Below are 20497 nucleotides of genomic sequence, written 5' to 3'. Positions count from 1 at the left end.
TGCAAGGGAAATCACATGTTGCAAATGGATTTTCCCTAGAGCTTAGGGAATGTGGTACAGGGAATACCCAATCACGTGCATGAAAATAAAAACAAAAATAGAATTTTTGCTTGCATTTGAATGAATGATGGAAGTCGGCAGAGCTTTATCTCATTCACTAAGCTCTGAGGAAAATTATCTTGCAAAGTGCAACATCCCTTGTAAGGCCGCGTACACACGGGCGGACTGTTCGCCCAACTTTGTCCGCTGAACAGTGTTTGGGCGGACAGTCCGCTCGTGTGTTCTTTCAGCGGACAGTTTCAGCGGACAGTTTGACGGACAAGGTTTTTCGGAATTTCCGAAAAACTGTCCGCTGAAACCTTGTTTCAGCGAACAGTCCGCTCGTGTGTAGGCTTGTTCGTCAAACAAAGTTGCGCGCATGCTCAGAAAGGATTTTCACGCCGAAAGCTATAATGCAGTGTATAGGACGTCATATTTTTCGTCCCGTCGTACGTGCCGTTCACGTCATCGCGCACGGTTTCAGCAAACTGTTCGTCCGTCGTGTGTGGCCATGTCCGTCCATGCTAAGTTTGAGCGGACTGTTTGCCGAAACTGTTTGACGGACAAAGTTGGGCGAACAGTCCGCGCGTGTGTACGCGGCCTAAGGTGAAAATGTGAACACACCATTTTACCTTTAGTAAATCAACCCCATTGTGTAGGCCGCTATGCAGAGAGGTAGGATTAGGGATCATCTATAAGCAGCCACCCACAACCTGCACTGCACTAGATTTATTTTAATATGGGGACAATAAGGACCCCAGTAAGTGCCCAGTAAAGAAGGTGTGTGGCCAACTAGGGTAGAGGAAGTCTATTAAAAGGACAGCTATACATTTATATAAATGTGCCAAATGCCATCCCTCTCCACTCCTAAATATTCCTCAAATGCCCCTTGTTGCCCTCCTCTTCCTATATATATTTCCCAAATGCCCCTTGTTGCCCTGCTCCATATTTACCCTCTTTTATTTGCTTTAGAGGGGTACATTTATGTAGAGATTCTACTGTCCTTCAAGAGGGCTGTAAGGCACGGGCCCAGGTCCACAATTTGCATTGGGGCCCATATGTCTGCTGCTTCATGATTGATAACTTTTATTGTAAACCAATTTGAAGTTTTAATGCTGCATCTGTGCATAAATAATGAAATGTATGATATGACAGTGTCATATTACATTTATTGGTCTGTGCCAACCAGCTTGAACATTAGATAATGTCTGAATTTTTATGGACAAGCACCTGCTCTGTACACAGATTGCATTTAGGCCAAGTTTGCACATTTTAGTTATGGTTAGATGATCACATATTAACTGGAAAGCCTGAGTGTCTTGTGGGAACTAAAATGGTAATGCCAATGGTAATGTTAGCCTTTTTTTACAGAATTATGTACCATAATTGGAGAGACATTTTATTTAAAAAAACAAAAACAAAAAAAAAACAGAGAAACCCTGTAAAAGGGATTTAAAGGCGATCTATGGTCACAGCATTCACTTTTATCTTATAACATGAGCATTCTAATAGCATTAAAAACATTAGTTATATTTGACAATCCACTATAAGCTTACTTAAAAAGTCTTCTTTTGTTATGATAGGGATCTGAAACCGTGACCTCGGCTGCATCCAGCAGCAGCTCTTCTTGCTGAGCCAACTGAGATGCTGCACAGTTCCTGCTCTAATCTCTTGAACAATCTTGCCATGTGTGTTGTTTCTGCAGAACCTTGAACTCTTTGCTCCTCCTATGAACTTTCTGATTTAAGTCATGTCTCTGCAGTTCCTGTTTGTAAGATTATTATGCTCTTTATAGCCAATATATTGCTCCTTTGCATACCTCTAGCCAGGGCTGGATTAACATAGGGGCTATTGGAGCTGCAGCCCTTTACCTTAAGATAGGCCTATTTAAAAAAAAAAAAAAACTCAAGAAAAAAAACAATACGATTGACTTCGAGGGTCATGGCTTGGTGACCAGGGGTCACATAGAGCCCACATTTCACCTATGGTTCTGGGGATACAGGGCTCCTTGAGCAGCTTGTCAGCAGCTACATACAGAGCGCCCAGTTTAAAGTGGAAGTAAACCCATGGATTTAAACAGTTAAAAAAAAAAAGGCATGCCGGGAATGCTAACTGCACATTGACTGTGCTCTCAGCCAAACTATCAAACCATCCATGGCTGGTGTCATAATGAATCACATGTGCAGTACCATAGCAGTTGAAGTTTAAACAGAGGCAAAGATGGCAGCTTCCTTGGCTGAAAACGATAGGGGAGTTTACTTCCACTTTAAGTACAAGTAAAATTATATTGAATATGCTCAATGTTACCAGCTCTAGAATGGGCACACTTTCGTTTCGTCTTCACCCCTTCTTCCTTCCGGGTTCTGAGCATCCGGTCACTTGCCTTGGCTGGGCTGTGTTGCTGTCATTTCCATGCATGCTCATTCACATCCTCACTCTATCTCTCACCCCCCCTCTCTCGCTTATCCTCCATCCTTTACCCCTCACCCCTCTCTCATCCCCTTTCGCTCTCTCTCATCCTTCCTCTCTCTATTTCATTAAATTTTTTATAACAAAAAGTTGTTTGCAATTTGATTTTTTTTTATTTTTTATAAAAATCCCCACCATAATTCTCAGCACCAGGCCCATGAAGTTCTTAATCTGGATCTGCCTCCAGGTATTCATATCTACACTACCACTCACGACCAATCTTTGGCTTGTTCCTTGACTACGCTTCTTCTTTATCCCAACCTGCAACCATTCATTATTGACCCTTGGCTTGTTCCTCGACTATACTTCATTGATCCCAACTAGGGATGAGCCGAACACCCCCCGGTTCGGTTCGCACCAGAACTTGCGAAACGACCCCCGCGTTCGGTACGAACGTTAGAACCCCATTGAAGTCTATGGGACTCGAACGTTCGAATTGGAAAGTGCTAATTTTAACGGCTAATATGCAAGATAGTGTCCTAAAAAGGGTTTGGCGACCTGCCTCCTGCCTCAGGGGACATGGGTCACTGCAAAAAAAAGTTTTAAAAACTACCGTTTTGGCGGGAGCACTGATTTTAATGACGATTAAAGTGAAAAAAAAAAAGTGAAATATTCCTTTAAATATGGTGCCTGCGGGGTGTCTGTAGTATGCCTGTGAAGTGCCACGTGTTTCCCGTGTTTAGAACAGTCCCTGCACAAAATGACATTAAACGGAAATAACACCATTTAAAACTGCTTGCGGTTTTAATGTTATATCTGGTTCCTGCAATATGGTTGAAAATCATTGAGAAACATGGCATGGGTAGCCCTCCCTGCCCATTACCAGCCTATTTGGGTCTTGTACGCATATTAAGGGGAACCCCGTACCCATATTAAAAAAAGGAAATGCGTGTGGCCCCCAGGCCCTATATACTCAGAACAGCAGTATACAGGCGGTGCAAACAAGACAGGGACTGTGTAGGTTTGTTGTGTTAAGTTGAATCTGTCATTTTCAAGCGGTACATTTTTAAAGTGTAGCTCCAGTCAAAAAAACTATCTTTAAGCTTTTTGGAAAACATAGGGAAGGGTTATCACCCCTGTATAATTAGTTTTGTCGTCCATCTTTTTTCATCTCACTTGCTGCTGTCTCCTTGCGTTTGCAAGTAGGAGATGTTTGTAAGTTGGATGTTTGAAAGTAGGGGCCTGCCCTATATTATAGCGGTATGTACTGGGTACAGAGCACGCAGACAGCACGCACTATCTCCTAACACTACTGACTGCAAGCTCTATTATTAACCACTTGTTAGCCCAATGTTTGCATAAAGTGAAAGATGAAGTTATGCTGAGTAAATAGATATCAAACATGTCACTCTTCAAAATTGCACATGCTCGTGGAATGGCGCCAAACGTCGCTACTTAAAAAATCCCCATAGGCGACGCTTTAAATATTTTTTTACTGGTTACATGTTTTGAGTTGCAGAGGAGGTCTAGGACTAGAATTATTGCTCTCGCTCTAACATTCTCGGCGATACCTCACATGTGTGGCACATGCGAGCACATGGGGACATGGGCGCTTTAATTTTTATTTTATTTTTTTATTGTTCATTTTACTTTATTTATTTTAGTTTGACATTTTTTTTCCCAAAAATATATTTTTGATCACTTTTATTCCTATTACAAGAAATGTAAACATCCCTTGTAATAGGAATATGGGGTGACAGGTCCTGTCACCCTTGTAACATCCCTTGTAATAGGAATATGGGGTGACAGGTTACAGTGAAATCTGGGGGGTCAATATGACCCCACATCTCACCTCTAGGCTGGGAAGCCTGAAATAAAAAATAAAAAAAAGATTCTGGCTTTGATCGTACTGGCGAGTTGGTAGAAGCACCGGAGGGCGGTGAGGGGTGGGGGGCGTCTATGGCTGGGTATTTCAGGGTATCACCGAGTATGGCTGGGTATCTCTGAGTATGGCTGGGTATGGCAATTTATGGCAGGGTATTACAGAGTATTGGCGGGGTATTGGCGGGGTACTACAGAGTAATAGCAGGGTACTGCAGAGTATTGGGGGTACTGCAGAGTAATGGCGGGTACTGCAGAGTATTGGGGGGTACTGCAGAGTAATGGGGGTTACTGCAGAGTAATGGGGGGTACTGCAGAGTAATGGCAGGGTACTGCACTGCAGAGTAATGGCGGGGTACTGCACTGCAGAGTAATGGCGGGGTACTGCAGAGTAATGGCGGGGTACTGCAGAGTAATGGCAGGGTACTGCACTGCAGAGTAATGGCGGGGTACTGCACTGCAGAGTAATGGCGGGGTACTGCAGAGTAATGGCAGGGTACTGCAGAGTATGCACTGGTATTGCAGAGTATTGGCAGGGAATTGAGGGGTTAAATTCGGTGAGCAGCGATGTGGGCACTGCAGATGCAGCCCACATCGCTGCTGACACCGATCTCTTTCCCCTCCGCTGTACCGATCGGTACAAAAAGGGGAGGGAGGAACAGGCGTCATAACATGACGCCGGTTTGTTTCTAAGTGATCACTCCGTCATTTGACGGAGCAATCACGTGGTAAACGGCCGCTATGAGCGGCCGTTTACCGTGATGCGCCGGGTCCTATGGACCCGGCGGTCACGGATGCTCTCGAGTGCGCACACCTCGGGGCACGCGAGAGCAGAATTCTGGGAGGCCGTTAATTAACGGCCTCTCTGAGTTAAACAACCGCCCTGAAGCCGTTAATCGGCAATGGGCAGTTGTTAAGTGGTTAAAGCTAGATCACTAGCTATATAGGTGAGGTGAATATAGTGGTGTATACTGCAGTCAGGGCACAGACAACAACCACTACACAGCAGCAAGATAGGAAATCAGCCAAAAACAATTGGTGTGTACTGTGTTGAAGGTACACAGAACACCCACTGCTTCAGATGCAAAGTAACACACTACAGGAGGCCGCCTTAAAGGCGGCCTTATATAGTGTGGGGCGTGCACTACACAGCCTGAGCTATGATTGGCCACAGGCAGGATGCCTGTGGCCAATCATGGCTCTCCTCGCTGCCGGCGCTGCGATTGGCCAAGCATGCGGGGTCACAGTGCATGCTTGGCCAATCATCGGGCAGCAATGCACTGCGCCAACGCAGTGCATTGTGGTCCGCGCGCGCGTCACTCGAATTTTGACGCGAACGGCCAAAACGTTCTGAATTCGCCGAACGCACGAACAGCCAATGTTCGAGTCGAACGTACGTTCGACTCGAACACGAAGCTCATCCCTAATCCCAACCTGCAATGCTGACCATTGGTTTGTTTACTTATTTTTCTTCTGCTTGATCCCTACCTGCTATATCATCTACTGGCTTACCTCCTGGTGGGGAGATCCTGATAACTTGGTACTAACATGCAGTAAACCCTATCTCCACCATCAGGAGCTCTGGTGAACACCGGTTAGTGCTTAGACTTATCACTTCGGGTAAGCCTGTGTCACCTGCCAAAGTGACCTTTTTCTGTACTTAACCAGCTGGTTGGTGGGAGCCTCTCTATTGCTATAGTTACTGGTATCCGAGCTTGATCCCTGACCGTTACTGAAATATCTGGCTGCTGTAGCAAATACTGTAGCTCCTTTCATGCAGCAAATTGCAGTGCAGCAGAAGTTCTGTATTACCTAACAAGAGAAATTTGCCCAATTGGAAAGTGTGGTGAAAGGGCAACATGAGAAAATCCATGCTCTGCAGAAACAGTTGCTTGACTTTCGTTCTTGAGATGATGCAAACTCATGTATGCCACCCCCACTGAATTTTGATGCGACCACCACCATTACAGAGGTTTCCTTAAACAGTGTCACATATATTTCTAAATGCAACTCGCTGCATTTGCTTCAGAGAAAATGAAGGTATTGTTTGTCAACCTCTTGACTGAGGAAGTCATAGCTTGGGCCTCCCATTATGTAGAGCAATACAGATTGAATAATTTTGAGTCTTTTATGACTTTAATGAACCAGGTTTCATGATCCCAACTGCTGTGTTCCTGCTGAAGCAAAGTTGTATAGTTTGCAGCAGGGAAGACTCCCTGTTGTTGAGTACAACATGTTGGAACCCAGCAGTGAAAAAGTCAGTTCCACCAAGGGCTATTTGAACATTTGAAATATGAGCTTGCCAGAGCAGAGACTCCTAATGACCTCAAGGCTTTCATACGATTATTTTTTATCCAGATTGATTAGACGGTTACAGACAAGAGGAAGGAGAGACTGGTAGTGTTTGGAAGTAATGGTGGCGTGTGAACAATTGTTGCAACTGATGTCATTGCACCTGAATATATAAACTTCATTACCCAGTTTATCTCCTGATTGATTCTCTACTATATCATTTTGTCACCCTATTAAATTTATCACAATTCCTTGCTCTGCTATGCTGGATTCTGAGGCTGGGAGGAACTTTATGGACATAGAATATGCCTAAGGCAATAATATTCAAACAAGGTATAGACCTTCTTCTATTGATATGGTTGATGGTTCACAGTTGATGGTTCACCTTTATCATCAGGAACTGTATTGATTACAGGGATTTGAATAAAATCACTATAAAAAAACACCTCCCCTTAACTGCTGAAATGTTGGAAAGACTAAAGTCTTTACAAAACTAGACTTACTTGGGGTATATAACCTTGACTGCAAGCGGATGGATGAAAAACTGCCTTTGGAACCAAACATAGGCATTTCGAGTCCTTGGTTATGCCTTTTGTCCTACAACTTTTCAACACTTTATCAATGATGTTTTTTAAGATCTCTTAGCCCCTGTACACACGGTCGGAGATTTCAACAACCAAATCCGTCGGATTTTGTCCTATCGGACCGTGTTGTCGGATAATCTGACTGTGATTTTGGTCGGATTTTTTCCGTCGGATCTTGTCCGAAACTGTTGCGTACACACGGTCGGACAAAGTTGACGAAAAATCCGATCTTTCAGAACGTGATGACGTAATTTCATTATGATGGGACTACATTCAGGCTAGTAGCCAATAGCTTTGATGTAGGAATTTGATCTGAGCATGCGTGGCACTTGGTCCGATCAAAATTCTCTACACATGATCGGAGTATGTGCGTTCGGACCAGTTTGTTGGAAAATATTTCCTACAAGTTGGAAAATTGGCTCCAACGGATATTCCGACGGAATCAGTCCGATGTATACCACACACAGTCGCATTATCCGACAACACGGTCCGATAGGACACATTCCGACGGATTCTCCGACCGTGTGTACAAGGGCTTAGACTAGTTTGTGATTGCATATCTGGATGATAGTCTCAAATTTTCTGATAACCTGGAAGAGAACAAAAAGCTTGTTTGCACTGTCTTTGAAAGATTAAGGTGGAACCGACTTTATATCAAACTGGAGAAATGTGAGTTTGAAAGAATACAGATTCATTTCTTGGGATACTGTATATAATTTCTCCAGAAGAAGTGAACATGGATCCCAAGAAGATAAAAGCAGGTCTGGATTGGCCTGCCCCTAGAAATGTTAAACAAATACCGCAATTTGTTGAATTTGCCAACTTCTACACAAGAAACTGCTTCAGGGTGATATCTCAGATTATGCAGCTGACAAAGAGGATGCCCTTAGTTTGGCCAACTAAGGCACAGACTGCCGCCATCCTCTGTCAGGGAATCGGGAAGTGAAGCATGACGGCTTCACTGCCCGGTTCCCTACTGCGCATGCGCGAGTCGCGCTGCGCATCTCTTCAGATCCCCCGCTGTGTCCTGGGAACTGTGTGTTTCCCAGAACACAACGGGGGGGGGGGGGGGGGGCATCTGCAGGGGTCTGCGGCGGTCTGCCCGGAAGTGGGTGAAGATACCTGGATTATCCAGGTAACTGCACCCCCCTCCCCACTGAAAGGTGCCAATTGTGGCATCGGAGGGGAGGAGGGATCAGATTAGCGGAACTTCCCCTTTAGGGTGAAGAACCACTTTAACACCAATGCCTGCTGTTACCAATTCTAAGGTACACGTTCCATCTCAAAAGCTGGGCCAAAAGTTTGTATAACTTTCCAGATTTCAGCTCAAATTAACCCAGTTACTTTTCACCTAAAACTTCCTGACAGTATGAAGATCCACCCTGTGTTTCATGTATACTTGTGCATGCCATTTTATTAAAACCTCTTCTCTAGGAGAATTCTTTCACCCCTTCCCCTGTTGAAGTGCAAGGTGAGCAAGAATTTGTGGTTGAGAGAATTTTTTAATCCAGGATCTTTAGCAACAAATTACAGTATCCTATTCAATGGGAAGGATATAGGCCAGAAGACATTTTTTGAGAACATTCCCCCAGATTAAAAAGGGAATTTCACCAGAGTTTTTTCTCACATACTGGGCCCAAGGCATCCAGGAGATGTCCTGGAAGGAGATGAGTACTGTCAGGATGAGGATCTCAACCCATGACCTCTGCTGTGTTCTGCAGTAGCGCTTCTTGCTGAGCCACCTGAGATGCTAAACAGCTCCCTGTATGACCTCTTAGAACAATCTTGCCTTGCTCGTTTCTGCTAAATCCTGAACTCCTCCTATGAATTTCCTGATTTAAGCCATGTCTATGCACTTCCTGTCTGCCAAATTATTGTGCTCTTTCCAGCTTGCTCCTTTGCATACCTGCAGCCAGGGCCGTCTTTAAGGCAGGGCAAAAGGGGCAGCTGCCCTGGGCCCTGTCATTGTTGTGGGGCCCAAAGCAGCTGCCTCATACTTGCCAACTATCCCAGTTTACATTCCCTTGTCCCTTGACGTTTTAGTCCTGTGCTGCTACTAATGCTGCCCAGCACTGCCCTATTGTTGTGTACAGATGACTCACCTGCAGACCCTGTGTTTACATGTAAATACTGGCATTCATATGTAAATAGCAATGACATGCATGTGTAAATAGCTGAGGCCAACTGCATTTATATGTAAATAGAGGCAGCATTCATAGGTATATCATGCCCCCCTGCAGTGAGGAGAAGATGTGCTGTAACCTATAGCAACCAGTGAGCAGTATTACTGTACAACAATCTCTAACAGCCAATCAACAAGCAGAAATGTGCTTTAACCTCTAGCAACTAATCAGTGAGCCTTAAGGAGTGCTGTAACCTCTAGCATCCAGTCAGTAAGCAGTAGTGATATGCTGTAACCTCTGGCAACCAATTGCTGCCTGAATACAGTAAACTGATTTTAAGTCTAGCTGCTATTTATTGTATGTCTCAGACAAGGTGGAGAGTGAAATTGCATGGGGGGAGGGTCCAATCAATATTAAAGATGGCCCTGCCTGCAGCTCTCTTTATCACTACTACAACTTGTAACTGACCTTTAGATTTCTCAACTATGCTTCCACTTGATTCCAACCTGCAACCATTTATTATCCAGCTTTGACTTATTCCTTGACTATTCTTTCGCTTGACCCCCAACCTGCAATACTGACCCTAGGTTTGTTTACTGACTAATAAATACACATATTCGCCAGCACACCATGGATCTTGAATTGCAGTCCAAAGCTTTTATTGTAGAAAGATCACATCACAACAGGATAAGTGCAATATTTCAGAGCCAAGCAGGACCCCGTCCTCAGTCAACATTTTGAAACCATGAAGGGGTCCTGTGTAGCTTTGAAGTCTGCATCCTTAGTACACATACATTCTGCAGATCCATTCTTTCCTAAAAGGGAGCTGTACACATCGAGGCCACTGGAGGATGAGCAGAGAAGCTGGGGAAGCAAAGTGAAGCTGAGTATGTTCCACTGAGCAAGCCTGATGCTTTACCCTCCTATGGCAAACCCCAGCTTCGCTTTAAAGTATACTGTATTGAAATCCAAACTTTATTTTTTGTTTTAGATATATAGGGAATGGTTAGTCCTCTCTACTGGGAGTGGTTAACCCCATGGCAATTTCTTGTTTGCTCTGACCTGCTTTTTAATGCTCTATTCTGTGTTCCATTTAAAGTGTTACTAAACTTAGAACTCTGAATTCACTATATCTGGTCTCCCATAGCACACAGAACATGGAAATGCAATTGTTTTAGAACATATAAACTGCAAAATACCTTTTCTCATCAGCAGTTAGAGCAGTCTTGTGACTTATAATAGGGTCTGAATAAAGCTTGTAGGAGGAATTTCCATTCTGCTCTGACTGCCTCATCAGGCGGCAGGACCTCTGACCCTCTGTCTGGACAGTGCTGATTGGCCCTGTTCTGATCACATGAACTCTCTTAAAGCGGTTTTGTACAGAAAATTGCAAGTTCATCTTATTCAAATGGCTTTGGAACATAGATGCAGATATGACCATTGAAATAAAATAATATGCAGTATTTACCTTTTATTTTTAATGTTTATGCCGCGTTCCGGGCTCTCCCCCCGTGGGAGTAGGCGTGTTTATCGGCTTCGCAATGGTCCCTGGGAACTTTTTTAGCTATTTCCCAGGAATCAGTGGGGGACACAGTCATGCCGAAATCTCGTTAGATTTCGGAAAGGAGGACGCCGGTCACGTGACGAGGGCATGTCCGAAATTGCCATTTTGAAAGTGGGCAGGCAGCTCTATCTGCCATTACCACTATAGCACATGAGGCAAGAGGAAGGAAAACAAAGAGGACACTTAATGAGCATGTGCGAGATGGAGCGGTGGATGCTGGGAGCTCAGCATCATCGCATCCAGGAAGTAAATGCCTGTGGGCTTCAAACGCCCACAGTGAAAATGGAAACCGCCGGACTGCTTTTTTAAAAGTTTTCCTTAGCAATGAAATCGTCACGCCGGGGGTTAAAAAGACGCCGATCGTGACTGCAAAGACACCGTAGGAATCGCCCACCAGTGACACAGGTAAAAAAAAAAAAATGGCAACGGAATCCCGCTTTAAGAAAAAATAAACCCTCTAGCAATATACACCAAACTGAGCATGGGCAGCTTGTCCTCTAGCCTCTGTTATATCAGGAGATGGTTTGGGGACTGTGGGAGAAGGGGAGGAGCAGAGAAGACAGGATCAAACAGTCTTTATACACTATGCAGAGGATTAACCCCTTAGGTTCCACAGTGAGCATAGCAAGCATGCTTTACTGAATATACAGACTGATTTTACTGTTGTGGGTTTAGTAACACTTTAACCACTTTCAGACCGGACCATTTTGCTGGCTTAAGACCAGACCACTTTTTTGCGATTCGGCACTGCGTCGTTTTAGCTGACAATTGCGCGGTCATGTGACGTGGCTCCCAAACAAAATTGACGTCCTTTTTTTCCCACAAACAGAACTTTCTTTTGGTGGTATTTGATCACCCCTGCGGTTTTTATTTTTTGCGCTATAAACAAAAATAGAGCGTAGATTTTGAAAAAAACACATAATTTTTTACTTTTTGTTATAATAAATATCTCCCAAAAATATATAAAAAAAATTTTTCCCTCAGTTTATGCCAATACGTATTCTTCTACGTATTTTTGGTAAAAAAACCCGCAATAAGCGATTATTGATTGGTTTGCGCAAAAGTTATAGCGTTTACAAAATAGGGGATAGTTTTATGGCATTTTTATTAAAAAAATTTTTTTTTTACTAGAAATGGTGGCGATCAGCAATTTTTATTGTGACTGCGACATTGTGGTGGACACATCGGACATTTTTGATACATTTTTGGGACCATTGTCGTTTATACAGCAATCAATGCTATACAAATGCATTGATTCCTGTGTAAATGACACTGGCAGTGAAGGGGTTAACTAGAGGGTGGCAGTGTAGGGGTTAAGTGTTCCTAGGGGCTCCAATCACATGGAGCAGAGATCAGCGTCACTTGTTGCTAGGCAGAACGGGGTCCATTTAAAAATGGATGTACCTGTACGCCAATATTCCTGCCCGTGCCATTCTGCCGACGTACATCGGCGTGCACCGGTCGGGAACTGGTTAAGCGATTTTCTTTCACTTCCTGTTCTGTAGACACATCACAAAGAAGTAAGTCCCCTCTTGTTGTTACCAGAGCAAGTGTCCCCTTTGAAAGATTTCCATTAAATTGCTGTTTTGGTGACAGCAATATTTTACTTTTTACCATTGGTTTTAGCACTGACGATAGTGGTCACGAGACACATACAGGGAGTGAATCTACAGACAGCAATAAAACCTGACAAGGGTTCTAACCTTTCACCACTCTACCCAAAACTAAGAAAAAATGTCAACAATTAAAAATTAAAAACTTTAGATACATTATGAGAAAAACAAGAATGTCACTTTTGCAGGAGCATGGCTGATAGTATGATGCTTCACTTCACAGTTCAGTTTTTCAAAATAATCTTTCCACGGTTTGCAGAAATTACTGATAAAATTCTAATTGCCCCACTGGACTAAATGTCTGAAGCTCAGATCAAACAGTCGCTGAAATAATCTGTGCTAACCCCAAGCCAATGAAATATATTTAAAATCTGCTAATCACCAGTTTACAGCTCCCCCAATAAAGAGTAATGCTGAAAATCATAAACTCATTATTGGCTTTGATGCGTCTTCCCAGAATCTTCTGTGGCACAGAGACAGATGTTGCCAGCTGTTTTTTGTGAAATTCTTTCTTTTCCTGTTGAATCAGTGTCTGAGCTTATTTGGTATTTAAGAGCAAGGCCAATACACAGAATGGTATATCTAGAGTCACGCAAAAAAAAAATTCACACCAATCACCAGCCGCCGGTAAGCAGGCCTATTTGCATTGGCTCTGTGGTCGGGTCTGCAGCTGGTGGAATGCAGAGCTGGAATGATGAGGGATTTGGATGACTTGGCACCTTGGCTCCGACACACAGTATTTAATTGATAAAACACCTGCTCTAGCTGGGAATGGCGCCAGGAATTGACAATAAGCAGTGGGTAAAATTGGCTGGCAGCGATGGAAGAAGCTAATTCCAAACAGAAAAAAAACATTTCTATCGCGAGTTACACCTTAAATCATCCAGACAGATGGGCCGTATCCTGTATTTGCCATTTGACACACAGCTCCCCGTGTGGCTGCAGATAAAATAATAAACAGGACCTCACAGGTAGCACTTCGAGAAATGTTGTAATTAATAATGAAACTCGCAATGGAACTCCGGAAAATATTTTTTTTTGTTTGGAAGAAAAAAAGGAAGAGATAGAACTAGGGGTTGTCCCTGCATGTTGAAAGATTTTTTTTTAACTGATGTCTGTTTTTTTTTTTTTAATTGCTATGTAGTTTGCCCAGTTCTGCTACTCATAGCAAACTGGACTCCTTCCACCCCTGCCACTATGTCTGCTATCTCAGTATCTGTGTAATTATTTGGGTCCAGCTGTGTTCTAGGATTTGGTTTTGGATCCTGTCTGAATTAAGTCTGCAGTGTTTGCAAGCTTCATTCATAAAAACACTAACTTTGATAAAACGTATTTTATGTAGTGCATATGTGCAGATCAAAGGCTTAAGCCTGGTACACATGGGCTGAATGTCAGGTGGCATCGGCCAGTTCAATAGAAACCGTCTGACATTCAGCTTGTCCTTTGGAGAGAGACTTTGTACGTGCGTCTGGCGTCATTTTCATTGTGGTGCTTGAGCAGCCGCCCAGATTATGATGGAAAGGAGGAGTGGATGCCTGATCTCACTTTCCATTCAGATGATACAGCCTCTTTGATGTCAGTTAAAACGAGGCTTGGAACGCACGCCCCGCGCCATCTTCTATCAGGACCTGGCCACCATTGGTAATTCAGGATTTTTTTTTTCTTGTCTAATAAGCAGATGAATTTCCATAGGATATTTTACTAATTTAAACGCAATGTCCAAAAGGGACCCTCACCCCAGATGATGTCAGGTTTGACGAAACACGTCAGGTCAAGTCCCTGTCAAGGCCATTGTGTGTTACATGATTATCCTCTGTGAGCTTATTTTTAACCTAACAGCACTGTTTAACTACATTTTGTGTTAGAGCTGCACAATTAATCGCCAAGAATCGTTATTGCGATCTTGGCTAAAGTGTTTCACAATTCTTTCTATGCAAAAAATTCAATCTGCTCTTCTGAAGCCACAGGCTTCAAAAGAAAGGAAGAGAAAAACTGAGCAGTCTGACAAGAATCAAAACATTCTTTATCAGTTTAACTTAAGTATAAACATTGTAACAATTTGTCAATGGAATAGACTTTGTGTGTAAGTGAAAAAAGTTTAACCACTTAAACACTAAACATTTTTCTGACATTTGTTGGCTTCAAGTTAAAATAATTTTTTTTTTTTTTTGCTAGAAAATTACTTGGAACCCCCAAACATTATATATATTTTTTTTTTAGTAGACACCCTAGAGAATAAAATGGTGGTTGTTGCAATATTTTATGTCACACTGTATTTGCGCAGCGGCCTTTCAAATGCAATTAAAAAAAAAACCTGTAAAGTTAGCACATTTTTTTTTTTTTGTATAATGTGAAAGATTTTACGTTGCGAGAATCGTGATTTTTATTCTAAGCAAAAAAATCGTCATTCTCATTTTGGCCGAAATCGTGCAGCTCTAATTTAAGTGTTCTTAACAATTTTTAATACATTTCCCATTACAGTTTTACACTATGTGTGGATATTTGATATCTTTTCATATGGATCCATTGAATGGGAGATTAAACTGCATTTGGCCCATGTGTACTGCAGCCGGTCTAACAGAAGACACATAACTGAAATAGGTTTGCTGACTGGAGTGTTCTGGCGGGGAGCTGTCCCCCTGTCAGAACACAATAGAATAGCAGGGGAGATCGCTGTACTAACATTGCATAGTTAGTACAGCTGCTCCCACCTGAGCTGCCAGTTTTTTTTTTCTTTCAGCCCGCTGGATTGAATGAAAAGAAACTAGTAGTGTGTACCAAGCTTTAGAGGTGTGCTTTTAAAAATGTGCAGATCTATTTGTTCTGTGAAATTGCATGTACCTTCTTTCTGTGGGTATAGGGGGAAACAAATGTTATTGGGCTATTTTTTCTGCAAGACAAATGTTATTCTTCATGCAGAATAGAGTGAATCAGGAAGCTACACTTGCATTTTGGCCAGAAATACTTCTTTACTATGATCATCAGCTCCATCTAGTGGTCATAGTGCAAGATTTTCCTGATTCATGCTATTCCCCTGGTGCCCGATCTGCGGCCTGGGGGCCATATGCAGCCCTTTAGTGTTTGCATCGTGGCCCTCAGAATCCAACATTCGGCAATGGGAGCTTTGGTTTGTAGAAGGGCTGTGATGACTAGCAGTTTCATATGATATGTCCGGAGTCTCTGACTATCTCCTTTTGCATGATCCTAATTTCCAACCATTTATGTACCAAGGTCTCTGACCATCTCCTCTAGTAAGTCTTCAGTCTGAGTTTTTCACATATAATAAATATTGTATGTGGCCCTTTGGTGACAACGGGGGCTGCACTTGAGGCCACATATACCTTCTAATTTGACAACCACTGCTCTATTCTATATAAAGAATAACATTTGACATGCAGTTTTTTGGGATGAATAGCTCTGCAAAATTGTTTATGAATACACCCCTTAATGTTAATTTCAGTAACACTTCCATTGTAAAAAAAGAAATAAAATCTATTACTACTGAACCCCTTATTGGCCTTAAAGAGGGATTCCGCCCAAAAAAAAAATATTAAAAGCCAGCAGCTATAAATACTACAGCTGCTGACTTTTAACCACTTGCTTACTGGGCACTTAAACCCCCCTCAGTCCCAGACCAATTTTCAGCTTTCAGCGCTGATGCACTTTGAATGACAATTGCGCGGGCATACAACACTGTACCCAAATGACATTTTTATCATTTTTTTCCCACAAATAGAGCTTTCTTTTGGTGGTATTTAGTTACAGCTCGGAGTTTTATTTTTTGCTAAACAAACAAAAAAAGATGCAAAATAAATAAATAAATAAATCATGTTTTAATAGTTTGTTCTAAAATTTTGCAAACGGGTCATTTTTCTCCTTCATTGAAGTGCGCTGATTAGGCGGCACTGATAGGTTGCATTGGTGGGCACTGATGGGCTGCATTGGTGGGCACTGATAGGCATAGTTAAGGCGGCACTAATAGGCACAGATAAGGCGGCACCGATGGGCACAGATAAGGCGGCACTGATGGGCAAATATGGGCACAGATAAGATGGCACGGATGGGCGGCACGGATGGGTGGCACGGATGGGTGGCACGGATGGGCACTGATAGGTACCACTGATAGATGGGACTGATGGGCACTGATAGGTGGCACTGATGGGCACTGATAGGTGGCACTGATAGGTGGCTATGATAGGTGGCACTGCTGGGCACTGATGGGCGGCACTGCTGGGCACTGATGGGCGGCACTGGGGTGAAGCACCTTTGAGGCAGATTGTGGGCACTGTGGGTGGCACTGTGGGTGGCACTGCTGGGTGGCACTGTGGGCACTGCTGGGTGGCACTGTGGGCACTGCTGGGTGGCACTATGGGCACTGCTGGGTGGCACTGACGGGGGGCACTTACTTTTATTCAGGATGGCACTGCGGGGGGCAGGTGGGCACTGGCAGGGGGCAGATGGTCGCTTGAATTGCTGGCCGTGATCGGGACTGATGTCCCGATCACGGCCGCCAGCGATCGGCTTTTTTTTTTCTCCTCGCGCTGTCAGCGCGAGGAGGAATACTAGCCGATTACCGGGTCCGTTCTATCACCTGATCAGCTGTCATTGTCTGACAGCTGATCACGTGATAAGGGGTCGGGATCGACCCCTTGCACGGATCGGTGATCAGGCGAGTCTCATGGACTCGCCGATCACAGAGCGCGCCGAGCGCGCCCCTCAGGGGGCGCGCAGGCCGCTCGTGCACGGGACGACGTCAATAGACGTAGTCCCGGAAAAGTAGGTCCGCGCTAATGCCGTCATTTGGCAATAGCGCGGATCCCAAGTGGTTAATAAATGGACACTCACCTGTCCCGGGTTCCAGCAATGCCGGCAGCCGAGGCCGATCGACCGCTCGGGCCTCGGCTGCTGCCACCGCCATTCGAAGTGAGGGAATCAGGAAGTAAAGCGAATCGGCTTCACTTCCCGGTTCCCTACTGCGCATGCGCGAGCCGCGCCGCGCAATAGGAGATCTCCACGCTGTCACTGGGACCCGTGTGTGTCCCAGCAGACAGCGCGGCAGGGCAGGAAATGGCGTAGACTCCCGTGGGAGTCTATGCCCGGAAGTGGGTGAAAATACCTGTCTTTGACAGGTATCTCCACCCCTCTCCCCCCTGAAAGGTGTCAATTGTGACACCGGAGGGGGGGGGGGGTTCCGATCAGCGGAGGTTCCACTTTAGGGTGGAATCCCGCTTTAATAAACCTAAATTACTCCATATTAACAATTTTTTCTCTTTTATTTACATTTTGTTTCTAACATTTTTCATTTGGTCCTTATTAAAGGTGTTGTGTTACAAAATACCCCCAAAAAAGACGCCTTTATTTAATTTTCAAATACCTTTGCCGTGCATTCGATCAGGGTAGCATCAGACAGTGACCAACAACTACACTATATTGTCAAATGTATTGGGACACATTTGTGCGGTCAGGCACTGATGTTGGATAAGAAGGCCTGGCTTGCAGTCTCTGCTCTATTTCATCCCAAAGGTGTTCTATCGGAGGTCAGGACTCGCTTGTCTTTACACGCACATAAACTTTCATTGCATCTCAGTCTTACCCCATAGGGTTCAATATTGAGTTGGCCCACCCTTTGCAGCTATAACAGCTTCAACTCTTCTGGGAAGGCTGTCCACAAGGTTTAGGAGTGTGTCTGTGCGCATTTATGAGGTCAGGCACTGATGTTGGATGAGAAGGCCTGGCTCGCAGTCTCCACTCTAATTCATTCCAAAGATGTTCTATTGGGTTGAAGTCAGGACTCTGTGCAGGCCAGTCAAGTTCCTCCACCCCAAACTCGCTCATCCATGTCTTTATGGTCTTTGTTTGTGCACTGGTACGCAGTCATGTTGGAACAGGAAGGGGCCATCCCCAAACTGTTCCCACAAAGTTGGGTGTATGAAGTTGTCCAAAATGTCTTGGTAAGCTAATGCCCTAAGAGTTCCCTTCACTGGAACTAAGGGGCCAAGCCTGACCCCTGAAAAATGACCCCACACCATAATCCCCTGTCCACCAAATGATTTGGACCAGTGCACAAAGCAAGGTCCATAAAGACATGGATGAGTGAGTTTGGGGTGGTGGAACTTGACTGGCCTGCACAGAGTCCTGACTTCAACCCAATAGAACATCTTTGGAATGAATTAGAGTGGAGACTGCGAGCCAGGCCTTCTCATCCAACATCAGTGCCTGACCTCATAAATGCGCACAGACACACTCCTAAACCTTGTGGACAGCCTTCCCAGAAGAGTTGAAGCTGTTATAGCTGCAAAGGGTGGGCCAGCTCAATATTGAACCCTATGGGGTAAGACTGAGATGCAATGAAAGTTTATGTGCGTGTAAAGACAATATAGTGTATTTGTGCAAGGCAGGGCAAAAGCTAAGAAAAAGACATCAACAGGTACACGCAGACACCCACTGTTGTTGCTTTACAACATTTTCTTCCATACACTTTTTAACTAACCAGTATGCTAATAAAATAAGCTAAATTAAACATTGTATATGATAATTGACCAAGAACTTATTCCAAATTCATTTTAATTATAATTAAATTTATTTCTGACAATCTGGCTGTGGTTCGGTTTAACATTTACCCACTACAAAACATAGAAACTAAAATAGGAAATGTCTGTTTATACTTATGCCAACACCCACTGTTATGTTCAAAGAATTAGTGAACACTGGCAGTGGTACAAATCAACTTGGCTATGATCATTGGGTGCAATGGAGTCAATTCACTAAGCTGCATGAGTTATTTACAGTAACTGCCTTCATTATTCTTTCTGAAAAGTTTCTTGCTGGGCAATAAATTCCCGTTTAAATATCTCATACGTGTCCAAATTTGTTGTTTCTTAGTTATGTAACTACTGTAAGCATTTATTTCTCATAAATCATACGTTCTGCAAATACTGTTGGATTATGAAAATGCTCTATCAAACAGACAGACTGGAACACATGTGGGCAAAACTAATTAAAGTATATCTAAAGCTCAAACTTTTTTTCATTTTAGATTGACTGGGATTTTTTGCCATCTGTGTCACATTGGGCTGATTCTCTTTTGACTTCCTGTTCTATGTATTCAACAGGAAGTATGAGGACATCTCTCCATCATGTGTCACCAATTGTTTCCCCTCTATTCCTAGTCTGGTGATAATTAAAAATTTTGGATTTTTCCTCACTTTTAGTCCTAGTGATAGTGGTCACATGAACAAAGAGTCGGGGTAGATCTCTCCAGCATGGACAAAGACAGGAATAAAAAAAACTATATATTGGAAAAAGTGAGGCACACTGGACTGCTTGGTGTTTTGCAGTGGTGGCTGGTGCTCAAAATGTTTTGAGGGGGGGCACAAACAAACTGAAAAATACGGAACCCCCTCAATTGCAGCCTCACTGTGCCCATCAAATGCAGCCACTGCGCCCATCAAGTGCAGCCATTGTGCCCATCAAGTGCAGCCATTGTGCCCATCAAGTGCAGCCATTGTGCACATCAAATGCAGACACTGTTCCCATCATATGCACCATTGTTCCCATCATATGCAGTCATTGTGCCCATCATATGCAGCCACATGTGCCCATCATATGCAGCCACTTGTGCATGGGTCATGGTAAGGCTGTCTGTTTCTTGTATATCCTCAATCCTTGCAATGAGCTATAGGGGGGCTTGTACTTTTCCAAAATGTCGGCATACGAGCCTCTGCTGTGAGCAAATGTCTGAGTAATTCATTTTTTAAGTTCTTGTTGGATAGTGGAGTGGCATTCAGGAGGTAAGCAGCTGGGTTTTTAAGGGTCACTCCCGTTAGGATCTTGATCGTATTTTCTACTTCATCAAAAGTTTTGTAACTTTGGGCAGTTCCAGAAAATATGAAGAAGAGTCCCCCAGATTCCCCACAGTGCCAGCAGGTGTTAGGTACCTGGGGGAACATACGGCATAGTTTTGCTGGAGTTCTGCACACTGCATGAGGATCT

This window comes from Lithobates pipiens, unplaced genomic scaffold (assembly GCF_037356315.1).
Source record: "Lithobates pipiens isolate NorthernLeopardFrog02 unplaced genomic scaffold, aLitPip1_a1.2 Scaffold_27, whole genome shotgun sequence".
NCBI classification, from domain to species: Eukaryota; Metazoa; Chordata; class Amphibia; order Anura; family Ranidae; genus Lithobates; species Lithobates pipiens.
Note: the sequence above shows the minus strand (reverse complement) of the source record.